Below are 21,062 nucleotides of genomic sequence, written 5' to 3'. Positions count from 1 at the left end.
ACATCCCTGGTGGCTCAGACGGTAAAGTGACCTGGGTTCAATCCCTGGGTCAGGAAGATCCTCTGGAGAAAGAAATGGAAACCCACTCCAGTACTCTTGCCTGGAAAATCCTATGGACGGAGGAGCCTAGAGAGCTACAGTCCATGGGATCGCAATGAGTCGGACACAACTGAGCGACTTCACTCTCACTTTTTCACTTTCATGGAGGAAAGAAGAAATAAAAATGAATCACTAAAATGACAAAAGTCCTATAACTGTAGAAATTATACTTTAAGAACCTTATTAATGTAAAAAAATGATAAACACATAAGATCATAGGGTTGGAGAAAGGGAAGTAAATATATCAGTATACCGGTTTTCTGTTCTTTCATGGCAGGAAGTTAATATTGGAAATATTAAAAATGTTAGAAATATTAGACATTTGGGGAACATGGATAAAAGACAAGCTACAATAACTCCAGTTTTTTATGTATTTCAAAACTCTCCTGCTGATAGAGATGCAGACATAGAGAAGAGACTTGTGGACACAGTGTAGGAAGGAGAGGGTGGGACAAATTGAGAGAGTAGTATTGAAAAATAACATTACAATGTGTAAAGCTGACACTAGTGGGAAATTGCTGTACAACACAGAGAGCTCAATCCAGTGCTCTGTGACAAGTTAGAAGGGTGGGATGGGGTGGGGAGAGGAAAGGAGATTCAAGAAGCAGAATGCTAAGTCTAATTTACATTGTTGTATGGCAGAAACCATCATAATTTAGTAAACACTTTTCAAATAAAAAAGAAAAAACCCTCTCCCTCCATTGGCTTCAGAGGAATTATTTGTAAGGAATTATTAAATTAGAGATACCAAGGGAACATTTCATGCAAAGATGGGCTCGATAAAGGACAGAAATGGTATAGATCTAACAGAAGCAGAAGATATTAGGAAGAGGTGGCAAGAATACACAGAAGAACTGTACAAAAAAGGTCTTCATGACCCAGATAATCATGATGGTGTGATCACTCACCTAGAGCCAGACATCCTGGAATGTGAAGTCAAGTGGGCCTTAGAAAGCATCACTACCAACAAAGCTAGCGGAGGTGATGGAATTCCAATTGAGCTATTTCAAATCCTGAAACATGATGCTGTGAAAGTGCTGCACTCAATATGCCAGCACATTTGGAAAATTCAGCAGTGGCCACAGGACTGGAAAAGGTCACTTTTATTCCAATCCCAAAAAAAGGTAATGCCAAAGAATGCTCAAACAATTGCACTCATCTCACACGCTAGTAAAGTAATTCTCCAAATTCTCCAAGCCAGGCTTCAGCAATACGTGAACCATGAGCTTCCAGATGTTCAAGCTGGTTTTAGAAAAGGCAGAGGAACCAGAGATCAAATTGCCAACATCTGCTGGATCCTAAATAAAACAAGAGAGTTCCAGAAAAACATCTATTTCTGCTTTATTGACTATGCCAAAGCCTTTGACTGTGTGGATCACAATAAACTGTGGAAAATTCTGAAAGAGATGGGAATACCAGACCACCTGATCTCTCTCTTGAGAAACCAGTATGTAGGTCAGGAAGCAACAATTAGAACTGGACATGGAACAGGCTGGTTCCAAATAGGAAAAGGTATACGTCAAGGCTGTATATTGTCACCCTGCTCATTTAACTTATATGCAGAGTACATCATGAGAAACGCTGGGCTGGGAGAAGCACAAGCTGGAATCAAGATGGCCGGGAGAAATATCAATAACCTCAGATATGCAGATGACACCACCCTTATGGCAGAAAGTGAAGAGGAACTAAAAAGTCTCTTGATGAAAGTGAAAGAGGAGAGTGAAAAAGTTGGCTTAAAGCTCAACATTCAGAAAACGATTATCATGGCATCTGGTCCCATCACTTCATGGGAAATAGAAGGGGAAATAGTGTCAGACTTTCTTTTCTTGGGCCTCCAAATCACTGCAGATGGTGATTGCAGCCTTGAAATTAAAAGACGCTTATTCCTTGGAAGGAAAGTTATGATCAATCTAGATAGCATATTCAAAAGCAGAGACATTACTTTGCCAACAAACGTCCGTCTAGTCAAGGCTATGGTTTTCCAGTAGTCATGTATGGATGTGAGAGTTGGACTGTGAGGAAAGCTGAGTGCCGAAGAACTGATGCTTTTGAACTGTGATGTTGGAGAAGACTCTTGAGAGTCCCTTAGACTGCAAGGAGATCCAACCAGTCCATTCTAAATGAAATCAGTCCTGGGTGTTCTTTGGAAGGACTGATGCTAAAGCTGAAACTCCAGTACTTTGGCCACCTCGTGCAAAGAGTTTACTCATTGGAAAAGACTCTGATGCTGGGAGGAATTAGTGTCAGGAGGAGAAGGGGACGACAGAGGATAAAATGGCTGGATGGCATCACTGACTCAATGGACATGAGTTTGAGTGAACTCCGGGAGTTGGTGATGGACAGGGAGGCCTGGCGTGCTGTGATTCATGGGGTCGCAAAGAGTCAGACATGACTGAGCAACTGAATTGAACTGAACTGATTGCCTCATGAAAAAAATTTGACCTTAAGTTCTGCAATATCTTCCTCTTTTATTTCAGATTTATTATATCCTTTTATAATCATGCAAATTTTACATATTAAAATATATTATTAATATATATCATTAAATACTGGCAAATATTTTATGACTACTATTTGTCCATTGATAGAAATATTTGAACTGATGTTGAACAATTGTTCATAGTTCCTGTTTATGATCCTTATTTTACCTTCTTCATGTTTTTGACTATCAATTGTATTATCATTATTTATATTATCTTATTGATAATCTTATTGCATATCATACTGAAAAACAGTAAAAGGTTAGATAAGTTGTAATTAAATTTAAGTTAGTTAGCTCTTACTGGGCTCAAACTCCTAAAATTTCAAGCAAATTCAATCTCTCATTTATCATAAAGGACTTCCCTGGTGGCTCAGACGGTAAAGCTTCTGTCTACAATGCGGGAGACCCGGGTTCGAGCCCTGGGTTGGGAAGATCCCCTGGAGAAGGAAATGGCAATCCACTCCAGCACTATTGCCTGGAAAATCCCATGGACAGAGGAGCCTGGTAGGCTACAGTCTATGGGGTTGCAAAGAGTCAGACACAACTGAGCGACTTCATTCATTCATTCATCGTAAAGGTTTCTGCAGGTGGAGGGAGAAATAAAAGTTTGCAATTATAATCATTCTAATAAAGACAAAATACCAATTAATCAACCAGGGAAATTACCAAATGTACAGGAAACAACTTTAAATAACAAATATAATTGTAAGATCTAGAAAATTACTTTGATGCAAGTAATTTTCTCCTTTTTCTTCAAAAAGTGTAAATACCAAGGACATTTTTTAAGAAAATTCATTTTTCTTCCTTTTACTTTTTTTTTTTTTTTTGGTATCAGAAAAAAAATCTAATGTTTCTAAAGTACTTTTATGCTCTCATTGTGGCAATAAAAAGGTAATATTCAGGAAACATACTCTTTTTTTATTCTCACCTATTTAACCACCAGAATTTCATTGACCTCAGAGTTTGATATATGTTTTCTTCCATGGTTACTCTTGGGAGCAAAATATAACATGTAATATTAGAATGACGTTTTTTGTATGTTTTCAATATGCCTAGCTAGATATAATGATGCAATCTCTGCAAATTCTTCAGAAGCTGCTTCCAATGCCTTAGTAGAAGAAAGGATTGCTATGAATGGTCAGCTGAATGTATAAAAGGACTTTGAACTTTGGGAGAGGAGTTTTTTGTTGAGCTCCTCTCTGCCGCTTCAACTTGATGTCATTCTGTGCATTTTTCAGACCATTAGAAATTTTCAGTATATTGTGCTGAAAGTAAATTTCAAAAGCCTCTAATGGAGATCACAGGAGACGATCCTTGGAAGTGTAGTCTAAGCATCATAGGAGTCTAGGAAAATCATTAAAAACTACTGATAGCTAGATGAGAAAACATTCCAGCCCCTACAACAAACTTTAAGAAGTGTAGGAAGAAGTATAAAACTAAACAGACACTAAACATCTTTTTCCTAAAAAGGTGAAAAAAAAAATTTAAATACAGTAGGATATAATCAGAAAATCTAAGCAAAGAAAGAGAATTTTTAGAGCTATAGTAAAGTGTACTGTATTTATATTCAACAAATGTGTGAAACACTTTCTACCTACATTACTTAGTTTAATACATTTTTTTGTGCTGCCAAATTGAGAAAACTTCAACTGAAGAGTACTGACTGAAAGGATGACATCTTCAGAGTAGATTAACAAAGGATTATCCAGGGACAACTTGGAAATTAGATTCTGGGTGCATATTTCTGCAAGGGAGCTAGAGGGACGGCAGAACATTTATGCACCTCTCTGTTCATCCTCTTAACCGTGTCCTCACACCCCTACTGTCTGCTCTTTCTGAGACACAATTGCTCTCCTCTGTTCTGCTTTCTGTTTTTAAATATTTAATTAGAATTTATTATTATCTTGGTTTTTGGTGGGTTTTTTGTTTTTTTTTTTTTTTTTTTTTGGTCCCAATAGTGCTTGATCTTTAAACCTTTGGCATCCAGAAGGACTGGTTAGGCGACTTCTATAAAAGTGATAGCTAGAAAGTTGTGGCATGGAAAGGATAGTATGCACTGTTGAACAAGTAGCCAAAGGTATGATCAACTAGTGGACAATAGGACCAGAAAATGAATAGAAAGGTGATAAATATCTGTGCTCCACCCTGAGCCTCATGCTGTAGGTACATTTTTTGAATGAGTAAGATTTAAAATGATCACAAGAATTCAACAGCTGTTCTACCCCCTCTGTATTCTACCCCTCTATAGAATGGCAAGTATCCTTTTCCTAATTTGTAAAATGAGTGTAAGGCATCAAAGGGACTAAGTTTTCTATCAAGGTTTTCAGCTCTATGCACTTTGATGACTGAATATTAACCTATCCTTGGTTTATTTTGACTAAAAACATTGTAAGCTCTTTGAAGACAAATATGATGTATTATGCATTTTGTTTTCATCACAATGCTTTTAGTATAAGGAACAATGTGATGGATTCTCAAAAATAATTCTAAAATGGTCATTTAGCTAAATTATCAAACTTGAAAGATCCATGCAGAGAAAGCAAAACTTTGAATGTTATTTTTGTGTTCAGTTTTATTTTTTAAATTCCTCTATAGTAATCTGAAAAAAAAGGAAAAAAAATGCTGCACTTGATCAAGAATGGAAGGAAATTAATTTAAATGAGATTAAAAATAAGGACTGAATTTTGTATGTGTTGGTAGTGACCAACAGCTTCTGATAATGAAGATATTAATTGAATCATATGTACATTTTACTATACACATTAAACTGAGAAAATCATCAAATTAAATGTTAAGAATTCTTAATAAAACTATCAGTACAATTAAATATACTCTTATACTTTCCACAACTTAAAATAGGGATCACAAAGTAATTACATATTTTAACTAAATTGGAATGCAAAAAAAAGGGGGGGAGGAAATAGAATTTATCATCAAAAATCAACTGGCAAGAGTTAAATGAACACCAACAGCTATCTCATACTGGGGAGTAATAAACAAGGCTGGATAAAGAATGAATCATGTCAGGTTAATCTAATTTCCTTATATCTCAAAGTGACTTAGGAGATCAAGGAGGAGCAATAGATTAAATATATCCTGATGTTAACAAGGTTTTCAGTGCTGTTCCATTAAACACCATCAATCATTACCAAACAAGGAAAAATGTGGCGGAGTCTCTCATTTATTAGGAGGGTTGGCAGAAATTTGGAAAATCTTTGACATAATGTCAATAACAGGGTTAGGAGATGTCTACCCTATTCTACGGTTGTCTAACATGAAGCAGCTGTTATTTATATAAATCAGTTGTTTTCAATAGATCATATTTTTTAATATTGATAACAGACGCTTAGATTTTTTTTTCAGTATAGGCTTACAAATATAAGAAAAATGAAGAATTTTGCTATAACTTCCTCAGCTATTAAAATAGAAATATTGATAGGGATTAGTCAAACTGCTGCTGTAACAAATAAACCATGTACAATGCTTATCACAGTGCTGGGCATATAACATTACTTCATTCAAAAATTGTTCCTTCTACTATTAATTTTATTTCCATCGGTGTATTAGATGAAGGTTTTGACATGTAATTTTGTTTCTAGATATAGCATAGCGTATGCAGGCTCAGTCACACAATCATGTCCAATGACTTGTGACCCCATGGACTCTAGCCACCTGGGCTCCTCTGTCCATGGAATTTTCCAAGCAAGAATAATCCCTTCCCAACCCAGGGACTGAACCCACGCTTCTTATGTCTCTTGCAACATGGCATACTTAACACACATTATTCATTGACCATCTAATGTGAAATGGTTTGATTTTTTATGGTCTGGCAAACTCAGAGAGTAGGAAAAACTCAGTACAAATACATTACAAACAAGAGCTCTGATTAAATGTATAAATTTACAAGAAATTATTTTTCGCAAATCTTTCTGTGCCTGCCTGTTTGTCTATCCACACCTACTCTTTCTCCTGCTAATAAACACTTTTCTTATATCACTACTTTCTGTCTCTATGTGGAAATGCATTTCTACAAAGCTGATGGACCAGGACCTTGTCACTGGCCACTGGTACCTGGTGGTCAAGTGGTTAGGATTCAGCGCTCTCACTGCCACAGCCTGACTTAAATCTCTGGCTGGGAACTAAAATCCTGCTTTAAGCCTCTGAGGCCACCCAAGATCAAATACAGTGCCAAAATGCATAAATTCAAGATTGGTTCAAGATGCGAGAGTAGGACATGCGCTCATCTCTTCTTGTGACAAAACCAAAATCACAAGAAACTGCTCAACAGCAACTGCCAGGAAGACACTCAGTCACTCAGTCAGTTCAGTCGCTCAGTCGTGTCCGACTCGTTGCGACCCCATGAATCTCAGCACGCCAGGCCTGCCTGTCCATCACCATCTCCCGGAGTTCACTCAGACTCACGTCCATAGAGTCAGTGATGCCATCCAGCCATCTCATCCGCTGTCGTCCCCTTCTCCTCCTGCCCCCAATCCCTCCCAGCATCAGAGTCTTTTCCAGTGAGTCAACTCTTCACATGAGGTGGCCAAAGACAGGAAGACACTAGAACTACCTAAAAAGATACTCTGCATCCGAAAACAAAGAAGAAGCCACAGTGAGATGGTAGAAGGGGTACAATAATGATAAAATTCAATCCCATAACCACCAAGTGGGGAACATGAAAACTGGAGAACCACAAAAGTTTTCCCACTAAAGAGAAAGTTCTTAGCCCCATATCAGGCTTCCCGTCCTGGGGATATGAAAAAGGGAGTAAGAATCCCCAGAGAATCTAATTTCAAAAGCCAGGAGAATGTGATTATGGGACTTCCAGAAAAGAGACTCTCCACTTGGACACACAAAACGTCTGTGTGCACCAGGACCAAAGGAAAAAGAGCAGTGACCCCATAGAAAACAGAGTAAAACATACTTTCTAGTCTTAGAGGGTCTTCTACAGAGGAAAGAGGTGGCTGTGGCTCATGCAGGGAGAAGGGCACTGGCAGCAGCAGTTCTGAGTAGTACTCCCTGGTATGAGCCCTCATGAAGCCTACCTTTAGTCCCACCATAAGGCCTGTATGCTCCATGACAGGTCAGTTCAGTCCAGTCGCTCAGTCGTGTCTGACTCTTTGTAACCCCATGAACCACAGCACACCAGGCCTCCCTGTCCATCACCAACTCCCAGACATTACTCAAACTGATGTCCATCAGGTCGGTGATGCCATCCAGCCATCTAATCCTATATCGCCCCCTTCTCCTCCTGCCCCAATCCCTTGCAGCATCAGGATCTTTTCCAATGAACCAACTCTTCACATGAAGTGGCCAAAGTATTGGAGTTTCAGCTTTAGCATCAGTTCTTCCAAAGAAATCCCAGAACTGATCTCCTTTAGAATGGACTGGTTGGATCTCCTTGCAGTCCAAGGGACTTTCAAGAGTCTTCTCCAACACCACAGTACAAAAGCATCAATTATTTGGCACACAGCTTTCTTCACAGTCCAACTCCCACATCCATACATGACCACTAGAAAAACCATAGATTTGACTAGATGGAATTTGTTGAGAAAGTAATGTCTCTGCTTTTCAATATGCTATCTAGGTTGGTCATAACTTTCCTTCCAAGGAGTAAGCATCTTTAATTTCATGGCTGCAATCACCATCTGCAGTGATTTGGGGGCCCAAGAAAAGAAAGTCTGACACTGTTTCTACTGTTTCCCCATCTATTTCCCATGAGGTGATGGGACCAGATGCCATGATCTTCATTTTCTGAATGTTGAGCTTTAAGCCAACTTTTTCACTCTCCTCTTTCACTTTCATCAACAGGCTTTTTAGTTCCTCTTCACTTTCTGCCATAAGGGTGATGTCATCTGCATATCTGAGGTTATTGATATTTCTCCCGGCAATCTTGATTCCAGCTTGTGCTTCTCCCAGCCCAGCGTTTCTCATGATGTACTCTGCATAGAAGTTAAATAAGCAGGGTGACAATATACAGCCTTGACATACACTTTTTCCTATTTGGAACCAGCCTGCTCCATGTCCAGTTCTAACTGTTGCTTCCTGACCTGCATATAGGTTTCTCAAGAGGCAGGTCAGGTGGTCTGTATTCCCATCTCTTTCAGAATTTTCCACAGTTTCTTGTGATCCACACAGTCAAAGGCTTTGGCATAGTCAATAAAGCAGAAATAGATGTTTTTCTGGAACTCTCTTTCTTTTTCGATGATCCAACAGATGTTGGCAATTTGATCTCTGTTTCCTCTGCCTTTTCCAAAATCAGCTTGAACATCTGGAAGTTCACGGTTCACGTATTGCTGAAGCCTGGCTTGCAGAATTTTGAGCATTACTTTACTAGCATGTGAGATGAGTGCAATTGTGCAGTAGTTTGAACATTCTTTGGCATTGCCTTTCTTTGGGACTAGAATGAAAACTGACCTTTTCCAGTCCTGTGGCCACTGCTGAATTTTCCAAATGTGTTGGCATATTGAGTGCAGCACTTTCACAGCATCATCTTTCAGGATTTGAAATAGCTCAACTGGAATTCCATCACCTCCACTAGCTTTGTTGGTAGTGATGCTTTCTAAGACCCACTTGACTTCACATTCCAAGATGTCTGGCTCTAGGTCAGTGATCACACCATCATGATTATCTGGGTCATGAAGATATTTTTTGTACAGATCTTCTGTGTATTCTTGCCACCTCTTCTTAATATCTTCTGCTTCTGCTAGGTTCATACCATTTCTGTCCTTTATCGAGCCCATCATTGCATGAAATGTTCCCTTGGTATCTCTAATTTTCTTGAAGAGATCTCTGAAGTGAAGTCACTCAGTCGTGTCTGATTCTTTGCGACCCCATGGACTGTAGCCTAACAGGCTCCTCCATTCATGGGATTTCCTGGCAAGAACACTGGAGTGGGTTGCCATTTCCTTCTCCAGGAGATCTTCCCAACCCAGGGATTGAACCCGGGTCTCCCGTGTTGTAGGCAGACTTTTTACCATCTGAGCCACCAGGGAAGTCTGCTTTCCCATTCTGTTGTTTTCCTCTATTTGTTTGCATTGATCGCTGAGGAAGGCTTTCTTATCTCTCCTTGCTATTCTTTGGAACTCTGCATTCAGATGCTTATATCTTTTCTTTTCTCATTTGTTTTGTTTCTCTTCTCTTCACAGCTATTTGTAAGGCCTCCTCAGACAGCCATTTTGCTTTTTTGCCTTTCTTTTCCATGGGGATGGTCTTGATCCTTGTCTCCTGTACAATGTCACGAACCTCTGTCCATAGTTCATCAGGTACTCTATCTATCAGATCTAGTCCCTTAAATCTATTTCTCACTTCCACTATATAATCATAAGGGATTTGATTTAGGTCATACCTGAATGGTCTAGTGGTTTTCCTCACTTTCTTCCATTTCAGTCTGAATTTGGCAATAAGGAGTTCATGATCTGAGCCACAGTCAGCTCCCAGTTTTGTTTTTGCTGACTGTATAGAGCTTCTCCATCTTTGACTGCAAAGAATAGAATCAATCTGATTTCGGTGCTGACCATCTGGTAATGTCTATGTGTAGAGTCTTCTCTTGTGTTGTTGGGAGAGGGTGTTTGCTATCACCAGTGCATTTTCTTGGCAAAATTCTGTTAGCCTTTGCCCTGCTTCATTCTGTACTCCAAAGCCAAATTTGCCTGTTACTCCAGGTGTTTCTTGACTTTCTACTTTTGCATTCCAGTCCCCTATAATGAAAAGGACATCTTTTGGGGATGTTAGTTCTAAAAGGTCTTGTAGGTCTTCATAGAACCATTCAACTTCAGCTTCTTCAGTGTTACTGGTTGGGGCATAGGCTTGGATTACTGTGATATTGAGTGGTTTGCCTTGGAAACAAACAGAGATCTTTCTGTCGTTTTTGAGATTGCATCCAAGTACTGCATTTTGGACTCTTTTGTTGACCATGATGGCTACTCCATTTCTCCTAAGGGATTCCTGCCCACAGTAGTGATATAATGGTCATTTGAGTTAAATTCACCCATTCCAGTCCATTTTAGTTAGCTGACTCCTAGAATGTTGACGTTCACTCTTGCCATCTCCTGTTTGACCACTTCCAATTTGCCTTGATTCATGGACCTGACATTCCAGGTTCCTATGCAATATTGCTCTTTACAGCATCGGACCTTGCTTCTATCATCAATCACATCCACAACTGGGTATTGTTTTTGCTTTGGCTCCATCCCTTCATTCTTTCTGGAGTTATTTCTCCACTGATCTTCAGTAGCATATTGGGCACCTCCTTCTAAGGAGCAGCAGAAGAGAAAAAGAAGAAAAAAGACTTACAAAAACAAACCCAAAACAATTATGAAAACAGCAAATAGATACATAATTACCTTAAATATAAATAGATTAAATGCACTAAGCAAAAGACATAGACTGCCTGAATGGTTACAAAAATAAGACCCATATATATGCTGTCTACAAAAGAGAGACCTCAGATCTAGGGAAACATACAAAATGAAAGTAAGGGGATGGGAGAAACTATTCCATGTCAATGGAAATCAGAAGAGCAGCAATATTACTGATGGAGCAGTAATATTCATACCAGAAAAAAAAGACTTTAAATGAAGGCTATTGTAAGAGACAAAAAGGAAATTATGTAATGATCAAGAGATTAAGAAGAAAATATAACAATTATAAATATATGTGCACTGAACATAAGAACACCTAAATACATAAAGAAAATGCTAGAGCCATACAAGGAAACATCAACAATAACAATAAAATAATGGAGGTACTTTAATATCTCAATTTCATCAATAGACATATCATCAAAAGAGAAAATCAACAAGAAAACTCAGGACTTAAATGCATACATTAGACCAGATGGATTTTATTGATATTTATAGAGCATTCCACCTAAAAGCAGCAGAATGCACATTCTTCTCAAGTGCGCATGAAACAGTATCCAGGAGTGATCACATATTAGACCACAAGGCAAGCCTTGGTAAATTTAGGAAAATGGAAATAATATCAAGCAACTTATCCAATCACACCACTATGAGATTAGAAACAGATTACAAAAAAACTGTTAAAAAAAAAAATACCTGGAGGCTAAGCCATACTCTACTAAACAACAAATGGACCACTAACGAAATCAAAGGGGGTATCAAAAACAACCTAGACACAAGGAAAATGAAAACACAAGGTTCAAAACCTATGGGATGCAGCAAAAGAAGTTCCTTGAAGAAAGTTTATAGCAATACAATATTACTTCAGGAAACAATAAAATCTCAAATAAAAAACAAACTAACATATATCTAAAGCAAAAGAATAACAAGAAAACCTAAAGTTGCCATAAGGAAAGAAAGCATGATATAAGAGCAGATATAAATGAAATACAGGAAAGAAAGCAACAGCAAAGATCAATAAATTAAAAACTAGTTCTTCAAAAGATTACAAAATTGATCAATTTCAGCCAGACTCATCAAGAAAAAAGAGAGATAACTCAAATCAATGCAATCAAATTATAGGGGTCCCAAAAGAAAAAGAGAAAAAGAAAGAGTATGAAAAAAGGAAAGATATACCCATATGAATGCAGAGCTCCAAAAAACAAGGAGAGATAAGAAAGCCTTCCTAAGGGATCAATGCAAAGAAATAGAGGAAAACAATAGAATGGGAAAGACTAGAGATCTCTTCAAGAAAATTAGAGATACCAAGGGAACATTTCATGCAAAGATGGGTACAATAAAGGACAGAAATGGCATGGACCTAACAGAAGCAGAAGACATTAAGAAGAGGGGACAGGAATACACAGAACTACACAAAAAAGATATTAATGACTCAGATAACCAAGATGGTGTGATCACTCACCTAGAGCCAGACATCCTGGAGTGTGAAGTCAAGAGGGCCTTAGGGAGAATCACTACAAACAAAGCTAGTGGAGGTGATGAAATTCCAGCTGAGCTATTTCAAATCTTAAAAGATGATGCTGTGAAAGCGCTGCACTCAATATGCCAGCAAATTTGGAATACTCAACAGTGGCCACAGGGCAAGAAAAGGTGAATTTTCATTCCAATCCCAAGGAAAGGCAATGCCAAAGAATATTCAAACTACTGCACAATTGCATTCATTTCACATGCTAGCAAGTTCATGCTCAAAATCCTTCAAGCTAGGCTTCAATAGGATGTAAACCAAGAACTTCAAGATGTTCAAGCTGATTTTAGAAAAGGCAGAGGAACCAGAGATCAAATTGCCAACATCCTTTGGATCATAGAAAAAGCAAAAGAATTTCAGAAAACAAAATCAACTTCTGTTTCATTGACTATGCTAAAGCCTTTGACTGTGTGGATCACAACAAACTGTGGAAAATTCTTCAAGAAATGTTAATACCAGACCACCTTACTTGCCTCCTGAGAAACCTGTATGCAGGACAAGAAGCAACAGTTAGAACCGAACATGGAACAATGGTTCCAAGTTGGGAACAGAGTACTTCAAGGCTGTATACTGTCACCCTGCTTATTTAACTTCTATTCAGAGTACATCATTTGAAATGCCGGACTGGATGAAGCACAAGCTGGAATCAAGATTGCAGGGAGAAATATCAATAACTTCAGATATACAGATGGTACCACTATAATGGCAGGAAGCAAAGAGAAACTAAAGCTATTCTTTTTTTTTTTTTTTACAGTCCAAGTCTTTATTTTTACACCCATCAGGCCATGAATTCATAGGGAATGGGCTCCAACAGTTTGCGTTCCTTTCCATTGGTCCTCACAAAGTGTGCTTCTCTGGGTGGAGCAGGCTGGCACTTCAGCTGAACCCAAGTCCCTTTCTCTTTGGCTTCCTTCTTTTTCTGATCATTTTCCTTCACACATTTCAGGAAGCTATCTCAGCTCTTAGAGTGCTTAATATGCTCGATACGCACATCAATTCTCTTGGCAAGAATCTGCCCTTAACTTGTTTGTTTACAGTGAAGCCAACAGCATGCTGGGTTACATTGTAGACTCTCCCAGTTTTGCCATGGTAACATTTGTGGGGCATTCCTTTTTGAACAGTACCCATTCCCTTGATATCTACAATATCACCCTTCCTGTAGATTCACATGTATGTGGCCAAAGGAACAACTCCATGTTTTCTGAAAGGCCTGGAGAACATGTAGTGGGTGCCCCACCTCTTTCTCTTTGTGTTGGTCATCTTGGCGAATCACTGGAAGATGGCGGTTCTGTAAAGCTACTCTTGATAAGGGTGAAAGAGGAGAGTGAAAAACCTGGCTTAAAACTCAACATTCAGAAAACAAAGATCATGGCGTCTGATTCCATTACTTCATGGCAAATAGATGGGGAAAAAGTGGAAGCATTTTATTTTCTTTTCTTGGGCTCCAAACTCACTACAATGACTGCAACCATGAAATTAAAAGACACTGGTTCTTTGGAAGAAAAGATATGACAAACCTAGACAGTATATTAAAAAACAGAGACATCACTTTGTCAACAAAGGTTCATCTAGTCAAAGCTGTGGTTTTTCCAGTAGTTATATACAGATGTGACAGTTGAACCATAAAGAAGGCTGAGTGCCTAAGAACTGTTGCTTTCAAACTGTGTTGCTGGAGAAGATTCTTGAGAATCCCTTGGACAGCAAGGAGATCAAACCAGTCAACCCTAAAGGAAATCAGCCCTGAATACTCATTGTAAAGACTTATCCCGAAGATGAAGCTCCAGTAATGTGGCCACCTGATGTGAAGATCCGACTCATTGGATAAGATCTTGATGTTGGGAAAGATTGAGGGCAGGAGAAGAAGGAGGGCAACAGAGGATGAGATGGTTGGATGGCATCACTGACTCAATAGATATGACTTTTAATAAACCCTGGAAGATAGTGAAAGACAGGGAAGCCTGACATGCTGCAGTCCCTGTGGTTGCAAAGAGTCAGACACAACTTAATGACAGACCACAAATGCATATATACGGACTCTAGTGACTAAAGAGACTTGGCACACAAGTATTCATTGAATCTAGAACGATGGTACTGGTGAGCCTATTTTCCTGGGCAGAAATGGAGATGCAAACATAGAGAGCAGACTTGTGAACATAGTTGGGGAAGGAAAGGGTGGGGCAAACTAGGAGAGTAGCATTGGAACTTATACTTTTCTGTATGTAAAATTGATAGCCAGTGGGTATTTGCTGTATGAGGCAGGATGCTCAAAGTCGGTGCTCTGTAAAAACCTAGCGCTATGGTATTGTGTAGGAAATGGGAGGAAGTTTCAAAGGGGGAGGGGTGATTGATTCATGTGATGTATGGAAGAATACAACACAATATTGTTAAGCAATTATCCTCCAATTAAAAAATAAAATAATTCTACAAATAATAAATGCTGGAGAGGGTATGGAGAGAAGAGAACTTTCCTACAGCGTTGGTGGGAATGTAAATTGGTATAGCCACTATAGAGAACAATACAAAGGTTCCTTAAAAAATAAAAAGAGTTACCATATGACCCTGCAATCCCACTCCTGGGCATATGTCAGAGAAAATCCTAATTCAAAAAGATACTCGCAGTCCAGTTTTTATTGCAGTTCTGTTTACAATAGCCAGGATATGGATACAACCTAAATGTCCATCAGTGCTACTGCTACTGCTGCTAAGTCGCTTCAGTCGTGTCGGACTCTGTGCGACCCCATAGATGGCAGCCCACCAGGCTCCCCCGTCCCTGGGGTTCTCCAGGCAAGAACACTGGAGTGGGTTGCCATTTTCTCCTCCAATGCGTGAGAGTGAAAAGTGAAAGTTGGGGTGCCATTGCCTTCTCCGAAATGTCCATCAATAGAGGAATAGATAAAGAAGATATGATACATATATACAATGGAATATTAACCATAACAGAGGAAAAAAATAATGCCATTTGCAGCAACATGGATGGACCTAGAGGTTGTCATACTGAGTAAAATCAGACAGAGAAAGAGAAATATCATATGATATCCCCTATATGTGAAAACTATAAAGATATGATACATTTCAACTTATTTATAAAACAGAAACAGAATCATAGACTTAAAGAATGAAATTTTGGTTATGGTGGGGGGAGGTAGGGGAGAAGGGGTAGTTAGGGAGTCTGAGATCCATACATATACATTGCTGTATTTAAAATGGATAATCATAAAAGACCTACTCTATACTTCAGGGAACTCTACTCAATGCTATGTGGCAAGCTGGATGGGAGATTGCCACATGAATGAATGAATGTATATGTACGGCTGAGACTCTCTGCCATGCACCTGAAACTATCACAACATGGTTAATTGACTATAGTACAATATAAAAATAAATTGTTTAAAAAAATTTTAATTAAGGATATTTGGACCCCTGAGTAAAATTAAAATGGAGTAACAATCAATTAAAATTACAGTTTTAAATACAGTTACTAAGAAAATTATGTATAACTATTGGATCTCATTTTTGAGAATGTGTAACAAATCTATGTCAACTATCAGGAATTTTCCAGAAGTTTGTATTTTCAGATGTACACAGACTTTGTCAATATATAGTTTTAAAAATTTAAAGCAACCTGATTATTTACTTTCATTAAAAATTCTATAACAAAGTTTTTCTTATTACCAATTTTAAATTAGTTCACATGCAAGGAATTTTTATTTCTGCTTAAGACTAGCTTCAACTGTAATATATCTTGTAGATCTACAGTACATATGCCATTATTCATGAAAGTAGAATTATTTAATATGGACTTCCTTTATAGACACAATGTTTATTTTATTTGCTTTTGATAGGTATTCAAGTAAAAACAGCTATAAGCTTAGATATGTACATATATTTGGTAAAACAGAATATACAAAATTACTGTCTAAATTTTTTGCAATGATAAGTATTGTTTTGATATGCAAGAAAAGACTTTTCTGAAAACATAAGAAGGTATCACTAAAGTATAATTTACTATGGTTGTTGAATATACTGTGAAACAAAGATCCCAAAACTCAGTGTTTTACAATAGTAAGAATTTTTTACCCTGGGCTTGTAGGCCAACTGCATCCCTGCTGGTAACACAACCTGGGTTCAGTGTGCAGTTTTATGGCACTGTTTCATACTATGGGTTAGCTGAACATAACTGAAAGCTGAAGCTAGTGTCTATATGCCCCTCATCCTCCTTTGGTCAGTTCCTATCTGGTGTATATTTTCCTTATGGCAAATTATTGAGTAGAAAGTACAAATGAAAATGAGCAATCATAATTCAAGCCTCTGTTAGCATCACATCCACTAATATTCCATTGACCAAAGCAAATCACATAACCAAGCCCAAAGTAAAATCCTGTGGAATTTCACCATGATGACATGATAAGGATGTGGATGCCCACTTTCAACAAGGAAAGTTGAAAATCAGTCCCAATATTTAATTTTCCATATAAGGTTTGATAAAGCCAAAATCAACCAGAGGCAAAAATGAAAAAGACACAAGGATGCCCAAAATTGCTCTTTCTGTGCTCCTTTCTTCTTTTGGAATCAATCTGAAAATTCTGGAATCATTTCCTCAGCAGCAGTACCTATCCTTGGTTGTTCGTCCTCCTCCAGGGGATCTTGCTAACCCAGGGACTGAACCCAGGCCTCCCGCATTGCAGGCGGATTCTTTACCATCTGAGCCACCAGGGCAGCCCTTATCTATTCCTGCCCTCCTTAAATTAGGCTCTAAGTTGTAAACATTGTACTGTATTGTCTCCTACACTGCCACTTGTCTATGTCCCATTCCTTTACAGTCTGATTAGTAAACCATAGAAATTAATTCTCTCTCAAGTGTTAATGACCAATTAAAACTTCTAATACCTTGCTCAAAGATTTCAGCATTTTACCTCTGTAGCTTGAAAGCTTAGCAACAGCTCACACCATCAAATTAATTCGAATTATTTCAGGATCATTAGACATCCAAGGAAAAGTGATGTTTTAGCATGACCACATTACAATTGTTTATCTTAAAGTGAGCTGGAAACAATTTTGGACTATTTACATATGGTTTTGGAATGTAATTAATGTAGGAGCATGTCTTCAGTTATCTTCCACTGAGGATAAATTTGATAGGTTTTATTAACATGCACAATGAGCTCTGCATTTAATTACAGTCCCTTGTCATCTACCTGCACCTCAATTCATCTCTCTTGTTGATATGAGTTTGTTACATTAACCCAGTGTCAGTTAAGATCAAGTACTTTGGCAGCTCACACATAATCATCTTCCAAAAAAGGCAGTCACTGAAATATGGGTTAAAGTATTAGATAGTATCAGATTTTCTTCCAGAAGATAATCATGAAAAAATAATGCAGTTATAGAATTCACCATTATATGAACATAAAGGATATCAAATGACTGACTTTTAGTGCCAGAAAGGACCTTAGGAATCAGTTGTTCAAAATCTTTAATCTTTTGAGTGAACAAAAGGAAGTGATTTGATGGAATTTAATTAATGGCAGAGCTAGGCTTTATTCTAAATACTCTCTTCTCTCCATTACACCAAGCGTATTAGTCATGATCATTGTGGATAATCAATAAAAGGTAATCTAGTTATATATAATCAATATCTTTAAATTCTTATGATTCTTACAAAAAGAGAGTTATCTAAAATAGTCTTAAGAATTCAGTGTTTTAAAAGAAAAAGATGAACACGAAGCAATAACTGTTTTCTCAAATGAGGAGCTTGGGCAAAGATGTAACTGTGGATATAGTAACAGTAGTAGATATAATGGTCTTCTGAATTAAATTCATCCATCTGGTCCATTTCAGTTCACTGATTCCTAAAATGTCAATGTTCACTCTTGCCATCTCCTGTTTGACCAGTTCCAATTTACCTTGATTCATGGATCTAACATTCCAGGTTCCTATGCAATACTGTTCTTTAGAGAAATCAACATTACTTCCATCACCAGTCACATCCACAACTGGGTGTTGCTTTTGCTTTGGCTCAGCCGCTTAATTTTTTCTGGAGCTATTTCTCCACTCTTCTCCAGGAGCATATTGGGTACCTACCAACCCAGGGAGTTCATCTTTCAGTGTCATATCTTTTTGCCTTTTCATATTGTTCATGAGGTTCTGAAGGCAAGAATACTGAAGTGGTTTGCCATTCCCTTCTCCAGGGGATCATGTTTTGCCAGAACTCTCCACATTTTGTCAGAACTCTCCAGAAGAGTTTGTCAGAACTCTTCACTGATTTTACGAATCAGTGAACTAACAGACTGGAATGGTTGAATTTAACTCAGATGACCATTATGTCTACTAATGTGGAAAAGAATCTCTTAGAGAAATGGAGTAGCCCTCTTAGCCAAAAAAAGAGCCCAAAATGCAGTACTTGGGTGCAATCTCAAAAATGACAGAATGATCTCTGTTCATTTCCAAAGCAAACCATTCAATATCACAGCAATCCAAGTCTATGCCCCAACCAGTAATGCCAAAGAAGCTGAAGTTAAACAGTTCTATGAAGACCTACAAGACCTTCTAGAACTAACACAAAAGAAAGATGTCTTTTTCATCATGGGGGACTGGAATGCAAAAGAAGGAAGTCAAGAGATACTTGGAGTAACGGGCAAGTTTGGCCTTGAGTACAGAATGAAGCAGGGCAAAGGCTTACAGAGTTTTGCCAAGAGAACACACTGCTCATAGCAAACACCCTCTTCCAACAACACAAGAGAAGACTCTACACGTGGACGTCACCAGATGGTCAATACTGAAATCAGATTGATTATATTCTTTGCAGCCAAAGATGGAGAAGCTCTATACAGTCAGCAAAAAAAGGACCAGGAGCTGACTGTGGCTCAGATCATGAACTCCTTATTACCAAATTCAGACTGAAATTGAAGGAAGTGGGGAAAACCACTAGACCATTCAGGTATGACTTAAATCATATCCCTTATGATTATACAGTGTAAGTGACAAATATATTCAAGGGATTAGATCTGATAGATGGAGTGCCTGAAGAAGTATGGACGGAGGTTCATAACATTGTATAGGAGGTGGTGATAAAAACCATCCCCAAGAAGACATGAAAAAGGCAAAAGGGTTGTGTGAGGAGGCCGTACTGGAAAAGGTCAGTTTGCATTCCAATCCCAAAGAAAGGCAATGCCAAAGAATATTCAAACTACCACACAATTGCATTCATCTCACAAGCTAGCAAAGTAATGCTCAAAATTCCCCAAGTTAGGCTTCAACAATACATGAACCAAGAACTTCCAGGTGTTCAAACTGAATTTAGAAAAGGCAGAGGAACCAGAGATCAAATTACCAGAATCTGTTGGATCATAGAAAAAAGCAACAGAACTCCAGAAAAACGTCTACTCCTGCTTCACTGACTACATTAAAGACTTCGACTGTGTGGAAAACTCTGAAAGAGATGAGAATACCAGACTACCTTACCTGCTTCTTGAGAAATCTGTATGCAAGTCAAGAAGCAATAGCTAGAACCAGACATGGAACAATGAAATGATTCCAAATTGGGAAAGGAGTACATCAAGGCAATAAATTGTCACCCTGCTTATTTAACATATAAGCAGAGTATATTATGCAAAATTCCAGACTGGATGAAATGCAAGCTGGAATCAAGATTGCAGGGAGAAATATCAATAACCTCAGATATGCAGATGATACCACTCTTTTGGCAGTAAGCAAACAGAAACTAAAGAGCCTCTTGATGAAAGTGAAAGAGGAGAGTGAAAAAGCTGGCTTGGAATTCAATATTCAAAAAACGAAGATCATGGCATCCAGTCCCGTTACTTCGTGGCAAATAGATGGGGAAATAAAGGAATCAGTAAGAGACTTTATTTTTGTAGCTCCAGTTCAGTTCAGTTGCTCAGTCATGTCTGCCTCTTTGCGACCCCATAAATCACAGCACACCAGGCCTCCCTGTCCATTACCAACTCCCAGAGTTCACTCAAACTCATGTCCATTGAGTCCGTAATGCCATCCAGCCATCTCATCTTCTGTCGTCCCCTTCTCCTCCTGCCCCCAATCCCTCCCAGCATCAGTCTTTTCCAATGAGTCAACTCTTTGCACGAGGTGGCCAAAGTACTGGAGTTTCAGCTTTAGCATCATTCCTTCCAATGAACACCCCATACCGATCTCCTTTAGAATGGACTGGTTGGATCTCCTTGCAGTTCAAGGGACTCTCAAGAGTCTTCTCCAACACCACAGCTCAAAAGCATCAATTCTTCGGCGCCCAGCTTTCTTCATAGTCCAACTCTCACATCCATACATGACCACTGGAAAAACCATAGCCTTGACTAGACGGACATTTGTTGGCAAAGTAATGTCTCTGCTTTTGAATACGCTATCTAGGTTGGTCATAACTTTTCTTCCAAGGAGTAAGCATCTTTTAATTTCATGGCTACAGTCACCATCTGCAATGATTTTGGAGCCCCCCAAAATAAAGTCTGACACTGTTTCCACTGTTTTCCCATCTATTTCCCATGAAGTGATGGGACCAGATGCCATGATCTTCGTTTTCTGAATGTTGAGCTTTAAGCCAACTTTTTCACTCTCTTCTTTCACT

At 38.5% G+C, this 21,062-nt stretch overlaps 1 pseudogene; it reads right to left on the bottom strand.

Annotated features, from left to right (window-relative positions):
* Positions 1 to 13,136: 13,136 nt before the first annotated feature.
* Positions 13,137 to 13,758, bottom strand: LOC106990489 (large ribosomal subunit protein eL21-like; annotated as a pseudogene).
* Between the last annotated feature and the right edge of the window lie 7,304 nt (positions 13,759 to 21,062).

This window comes from Ovis aries, chromosome 3 (genome assembly GCF_016772045.2).
Source record: "Ovis aries strain OAR_USU_Benz2616 breed Rambouillet chromosome 3, ARS-UI_Ramb_v3.0, whole genome shotgun sequence".
Taxonomy (NCBI): Eukaryota; Metazoa; Chordata; class Mammalia; order Artiodactyla; family Bovidae; genus Ovis; species Ovis aries.
The sequence above is the reverse complement of the archived record's forward strand: the minus strand, read 5'-3'. Positions and strand labels throughout refer to the sequence as shown.